The 7,284-nt window shown below is 38.0% G+C and overlaps 1 pseudogene; it reads left to right on the top strand.

The window, feature by feature from the left end:
• The first annotated feature begins 1,078 nt into the window (after positions 1-1,078).
• On the top strand, positions 1,079-1,836 carry LOC100519745 (small ribosomal subunit protein eS4, X isoform-like; annotated as a pseudogene).
• The last annotated feature ends 5,448 nt before the right edge of the window (positions 1,837-7,284 follow it).

The raw sequence follows: 7,284 nt of genomic DNA, 5'->3' as shown, positions 1-7,284 counted from the left end.
GCAACAAACCTGTGCTCTTAAGGGCTGTTCAGTCCTGCTTTCCTTTTCTCAAATTTCTTGGTGATCCTCAGGTTCAGAACACACTTCTCATGTTTTTTCATGTGCAATTCCAGTGATGCCCATGGATTCACCAGTCACCTTTAGGTAAATGTTTTCAAAAAAAAGACTCATTTCCTGGCTTTCTTTGCAAGAATTGAACTTATTTGGATAAAGAAGATGATATATACCCTCCCAGGAACACAAGGCCTGTCCTAATTCCTTTCTCTTTTTTCTTTTTTTATACCCAGTTACAGGGAGATTTTCTTGCCCTTTTGGAAGTTTGAGGTCTTCTGCCAACATTCAGCAGATGTTCTGTGAGTATCATTCTACATGCAGATTTTTTTTTTTGATGTATTTGTGGGAGAAGGTAAGCTCCATGTCCTACCCCTCTTTCTTGATCATGCTCCAATTTCTCATTAGTGACAGTGAAAGATAAAAGATAAAACAGAGTGGATTGATACCTTCAAAATGTCACAAATTTTAAGTAAAATAAAATTAACCATTGACTAAAAGTTAAATTAGTAAAGTAAATTAACTTTACTAAAAAGTTATTGACTAAAAATTCCATATATCAGTAAATTAACCATTGACTAAAAATTCTCTACATGGCTAAACTATCATTCAAGTATGAAAACAAAATAAATATACTTTCAAGAAAAATAATAGGAGTTCCCATCATGGCTCAGCAGTTAACAAACCCGACTAGCATCCATGAGGATGTGGGTTCGGTCCCTGGCCTCGATCAGTAGGTTAAGGATCCAGTGTTGCCATGAACTGTGATGTAGGTCGCAGACACAGCTCAGATCCTGCATTGCTGTGGCTATGGTATAGGCCGGCAGCTACAGCTCCGATTAAACCCCTAGCCTGGGAACCTCCATATGCCACGAGTGTGGCCCTAAAGAGACAAAAAAGAAAGAAAGAAAAATAATACAAACAAAAGAATAGGCAATAACATACATTATAGTGAAAGAAGTGCATCATGAACAAATAAAATGGTCTCAGAAAGGATAGTGTAGCTCTTTTCATGCCTAGCGCAGCCATGGATCTCAGTCCCAAGAAGCACCTGCGGCACAAAGCAGCTCCAAAGAATCGCGTGCTATTAAATTGACTGGTGTGTTTGGTCCTCATCCATCTACTGGTCCCCTCAAGCTGAGAGAATGTCCCCTCCCAATCTTTTCCAAAAGAACAGACTTAAGTATACCCTGACAGGAGATGAAGTAAGGAAGAACCACATGTAGCCTTTCATTAAGATTGATGGCAAAATCCGAACTGATATAACCTACATTGCTGGCTTTATGGATGCCATCAGCATTGCCAAGACTGGAGAGATTTTCTGACTGATCTATGACACCAAGGGTGGCTTTGTTGTTCTACTATACCTGAGGAGGCCAAGTACAAGTTATGCAAAGTGAGAAAGATTTTTGTCGGCACTAAAGGAATCCCTCAACTGGTGACCCGTGATGCTTGCAGAATCTGCTACCCTAAACCCCTCATCAAGGTGAATGGCACCATTCAGATTGATTTGGAGACCGGTAAGATGACTGATTTCATCAGATTTGACACTGGTAACCTGTGCATAGTGGAAGAATTGGTGTGCTCACCAACAGAGAAAGACACTCTGGTTCCTTTGATGTGGTTTATGTTAAAGATGCCAAAGGCAACAGCTTTGCCACCTGGCTCTCCAATAATTTTGTTATTAGCAAAGGCAACCAACCATGGATCTCTCTTTCCCCTAGAAAGGGTATCCACCTTACTATTGCTGAGAAGAGACTGGAGATCAAATACAGCAGTGGATAAAATTATCTCTAGGAGACATGTTTGGAAAAGTCTTTGTACTTAATTAAAGAAAATACCACATTTTAAGAAAGAAAGAGTGGAGATCTGCTAAAAAGGGAGAACAAAGAAAATGATAAACACATGGTTACATCAAAACAAATACCAATTGTTTCAAACAATAATGATAACATTTGATTTTAGAAAGTTATAAAGGTTGAAATAATACTTTGGATAGAAATAATATTTTGGATAACATAATATATTTTGGATAGAAATAATATAGAGAGAATCGGTTAGTTTTAAACTGTTCAAAGGTCCTGCATTATGTGAGGAGAGAATAAAGGTAATAATTAACTTTAAACTGTGTTAAATCTATTATTGCTTTCTTTTTTTTTTTTTTGTCTTTTTGCCTTTTCTTGGGCCACTCCCACGGCATATGGAGGTTCCCAGGCTAGGGGTCGAATTGGAGCTGTAGCCGCCAGCTTGTGCCAAAGCCACAGCAACATCGGATCCGAGCCGCGTCTGCGACCTACACCACTGGATCATTAACCCACTGAGAAAGGGCAGGGATCGAACCCACAACCTCATGGTTCCTAGTCGGATTCATTAACCACTGCGCCACGACGGGAACTCCTAAATCTATTATTCATGTTACTATTTTAAGGATAACCACTAATATGATAGTAAGACAATGTATAACCTCCAGGAAAATAAAAAGAAGAAAATGAACTTTAAAAAAGACAACTAGTTGAAAAAGCAGAAAAACAGAGAGAAAAATTCCAGTGTATGTGCTGCAATAGACAAATTTAACACTTTAAGATTCAGGGAGATAGAGATGAAGCCATAGGCAAAAGGTACACCAGGCAAAACCAACTGAAAGGAAGTCAGTATCACTAAATGAGTAATGAGTTATTAGCGATAAAGATTTATCATGAAGATATGACACAAATATATCTATACTGTCATATGAAGTTAATGATATAAGCTCAAGAAATATACAAAAATTGAGAGACTTACATGGAAAATGTAACACCAGTGTGGTAGGAGAATTTAATGTACTTCTTACTAACTAACAGATAAAACAGGCAAAACAATACAGATAGAGCAGACTCCAATTCCAAATTTCATTCTTCTTCCCTTACATAGTCATGTATTGATTAAATGTTTAATAAATAACTAGCTCTCCAGGGAAGAAGAGAAGTGTTCATGTGTAGCATTTGCTGATGTGGCAGCGTAAATGCTCCCAGGGCTCATTTTAAGTTACTGTATGATGTCATTGAACCCAAGTGGGGAAGATATGCTCACTAATGGCTCTGTGAGTGGAGCACACCTGGTTCCAACACACACTACCCCAATCAGATTTAACCCTACTACCTTCATGCCTCTATTTATTCTTTCCTGTTTATGCCTTGAACACATCTTTCTTTGCATATAATAATCCACAAGCATCCTTCATTTTACAGCTATTTATCAATAATCTACAAGATGCTGGTTGTTTTCCTAAATACTGAAATAGAGTAGTGAAAAAACATGTTTTCAGGGCTCATACACAGTGGTGGGGGGACACATCAAACCGAAATGAAAAGTAAGTTACCTAACACATTAGAAGGTGGTAATTGCTCTGCAGAAAGTCAACCAGGAAAACAGTACAGAAACAGCTGGATATTTTGCACAGGGTGGGCAGGGTAAGTAAAGTGAGTTTTACTGGGAAGGTGATATTTGAATAAGGACATCATGGGAGTAAAGAATTCAGGCCTGAGGCTGTCTGGTGAGGAGCCTCTCACACATAGATAAGAAGAGATACACAGATCACAAGCATTAGCCACTCTACCCCTGTGTATTCAAAGGACATCAGGAAGCAAGTAGAGCCAGTGCAGGGATGGCGCTGCTGAGAATAAGCAGGAGATGAGATCAGAGAGAAAATGGAGACCCATGTCACACAAGGCCTTGAGGCAACGGAAAGTTTTTGGCTTTTACAGTTGACCCTCGAATAATGCCTGGAGGTGTTAGGAATGCTGACCCTCCGCGAGCAGCGGAAAGTCTGAGTATCACTTGCAGATGGCCCTTCCTATACCTGGTTCCCCCATCCATGGTTCTGCATCCACAGTTTCTACCAACCAGGATTAAGTGGTGCTGAAGTATTTACCACTGGGGGAAAAAAAAAATCCATGTATGGGAGTTCCCATTGTGGCTCATTTTTTGAGATGAGTCAACTGAATTTATAGTATTTGCTGAATGTCTATTTAGTATTCTTGGCATTATTAGGCATCTTTCCAGGATGAAACTTGCAAAATGGGTAATTTTCTAACTGGAAACATACTACAATAACTCCAGCTAAGTGCTAAATATCAAGTCATAAGTGAGGTGACAGGGCTGACACTCCTCCCTAGCACATCTGATACAGGGTTGGGTGGAAATCAGAAATGCAATTCACACCAGGTTCCAGAAAGCTCTGAACGGTGTCATTCAAGGTGGGAGGATCTGCTTCTCTGGTAAGCAGTGGAAAGATTCTCCATGGATTAAGACCTTTGGTTTCTCTTAAAGGATGAATGGAGGTTATAAGTCTCAAAGATTCAATAAAACCTTTATAGCTTCAGTGTAGCAGAGCATCCATCAGCCAATTCTGTGATTTTACTGTGTTTGTCTTTTGCAGAAATCCATGTGAAACCTCAAACGTTCTTTTTACGAGTTCTTTTGTTACACACACATGTTTTTGGTTAAATGAGTGGTGGTTCAATCTGGAAAAGATAGCTGTAATTAGAGTCTGATTTTTGAAGTTAAAAAAAAGGGAGGGAGGGTTAGCACACATTCTATCCCCTTTCCTCACAAACAACTTTCGCTACCTTCAAGGATGGTGGCCCAATCCTCCAGAAGGAAAACTGTCACTTACTGTCATATCGTGAGAAAAGGAAGAGACTTCTAAATGTTTCAAGGATATTTGCTTCGCTCCTCAAACTCAACTGAGTTCTCATTACATAGTCATTTATACTATTTTTATGGTGCATTTGCTTTCCAAAATCCATATGCATAATTAAACCTGATATTCAAGCCAGTAGTTTTACTTATGAATGATACATATTAGTATTAGAACTGGTATTAGTATTAGTGGTATCCTCCTTTTTTTAAAAGAAGAAAGAGGACTAGGAAAATGATGCCTTTTGTTGAGTGCAGAGAGACAAGGTGAAAACTTGCCTGCCAATGTAGAAAACTACTTCCTTTCCTTCCCCCTCTGTGAGCTCAGTGTCAAAAGATACAACAGGCCAAATGTCTCAGCAGGAATGTCAGAGCTCTAGCATTCCCTGAAGTTCTACTGGATTGAATTGCTGTGCAGTCCAAGTAAAAGACCTTTACAGGCTGTGCCACATCCTTAACAACTGAGAAGGAAGGTGATAGAGAAGAAGGAGACGAGGAATAAGGTCTTTTTCTATTTTAGGAGTCTTGCCACAGTTTCTTCTCAGATTCCCAAAGTAACCTTCCTGCCACTTATTTCCCATTACCATAGCTCGCCTAAGATTGATGAAGTTGTAAATGGATACCTCAGGTCTTAAGCAAAAACAAAGAGTATTTCCCCTATTTCTTTATCCTTAGGATGCCCTTTACATTTACTTCCTCACTTGCAAAATAATATTTGAATAATAAAAAATTAAATATACTCATGAGAACATTTTAATCTCTGATTATACTTCTAAAAGTCAAACACCGGCTATTGAAAACATTGACACTACTTTTTAAAAATATATGCAAAGTTGGGATCTGTTTGCCATTTTTTAAAATAAAATATTAGACCAATTTTTAAAGCAAGTGAAGTATTACACTATTGAACTTATACTGTAAGTTGAGATGAACTATGAGGATAATAAAAATTCATACCAGGAAGAAAAAACTCCTAGAAAAATTCTCAAGGCAAACCTTTCAGAAATTCCCCCGAGATGTCAGCGTTGTTTTTCTGACGAAATGTTGGACCTCTTTAAGTGATATTTATTTCATATTTCTGGTTATTATTAGTAGTACAAGTCTATTTTGGCCCAGAGAGCTATCTTGTAGATAATCTTTTTTTTTTTTTTTTTTTTTTTTTTTTTTTTTTTTTTTTTTTTGGTTTAAAGCAGGATTTCTCAACCTCATCACTGTCGGCATTTGGAATGGACAATTATTTGTTGCAGCACATTGAACAGCATCCCTGGCCTCCACCTACTAAACTTCAAAGCACTCCCCAAGCCCCAATTGAATGAAAAAGTCTTCATATATTAACAAACGTCCCCTTGAACAAAAAATCACCCCTGGGTGAGAACTACTGGCTTAAAGTATAGAAAAATGCACTCATTCAGATAATCACTCATACCAATAATTTAACATAGGGTTCACAGTCAATCTCCAAATGTTAAATGAGATTTTTATACATTCTAGGCAGTGTGGGGATTGCAGTGATGCATATGACATGGTCTCCAGCCCAAGGATCATGTAGTCCAATAGGCAAAAAGAGTCAAGTGTAGGAACAGCCGTAACAAAAGAAAAAATAACAAATGACATAAACATATTTTTATGCAACTCCACAAAAATAAAGTGCTGGATGTTTATGCCTAGAAAGAGAATAGTCCATATAAAGAAAAACTGTTCAAGCAAAGGAAACAATAGCATATTTACAAAATGCTATGATCTGCAAACTCCTTTCACAAAATTATTAGGTGGCTTATGATTAAATCTATTTTTAAAATAAGTTAAATGTCTTATCTACAGTCACACATTAGAGAAGTGGTAGAGACAAGAATCTATGTCAAATGGATTAATTGTAAATGCAGGCTTCTTTGACTACAGATGAAATAGCCTCAGCATCTTCTATAATTTTACAACAGAGGTAAAGACCAATACATTTGGAATGAAAGAAGATTGAGAGATGACATTACCAAAGTCCACATTCTATCTGAGTTTCTTAATGGACAGGTAGTCTCTTACCAGACTGAGAAAAGTGAAGTTATTCCAAGGGAAGGAAGAGCCAAGAGGTCAAAAATATTGTGGCATGCTTAACTTGGTGCAGAGAAAGACCTTGTAGAAAACAAAGCTGGCCAAGAAAACTGGAGCCAAAGTTTCTAAGTTCTTGTATGACAGGCTAAAAGCACTGACTTTTTTTAGAAAATTAGAGTATAGTTGATTTACAGTGTTGTATCAATTTCTGCTGTACAGCAAAATGACCCAGTTGCATGTATACATGTGTGTGTATATACATATGTATATATAATATATATACATTCTTTTTCTCATACTATCTTCCATTATGTTCAATCCCAAGAGATTGTATATATAGTTTTTTTTTTTTTCCTTTTTGCCATTTCTTGGACCGCTCCCACAGCATATGGAGGTTCCCAGGGTAGGGGTTGAATTGGAGCTGTAGCCACTGGCCTACGCCAGAGCCACAGCAACGCAGGATCCGAGCCACGTCTGCAACCTACAACACAGCTCACAGCAACGCCGGAT

The sequence above is a fragment of the Sus scrofa genome, chromosome 16 (assembly GCF_054392235.1).
Source record: "Sus scrofa isolate SSC_HxYL_T2T_F1_AM1 chromosome 16, Sscrofa_HxYL_maternal_Yorkshire_Landrace_v2.0, whole genome shotgun sequence".
Taxonomy (NCBI): Eukaryota; Metazoa; Chordata; class Mammalia; order Artiodactyla; family Suidae; genus Sus; species Sus scrofa.
The sequence above is the reverse complement of the archived record's forward strand: the minus strand, read 5'-3'. Positions and strand labels throughout refer to the sequence as shown.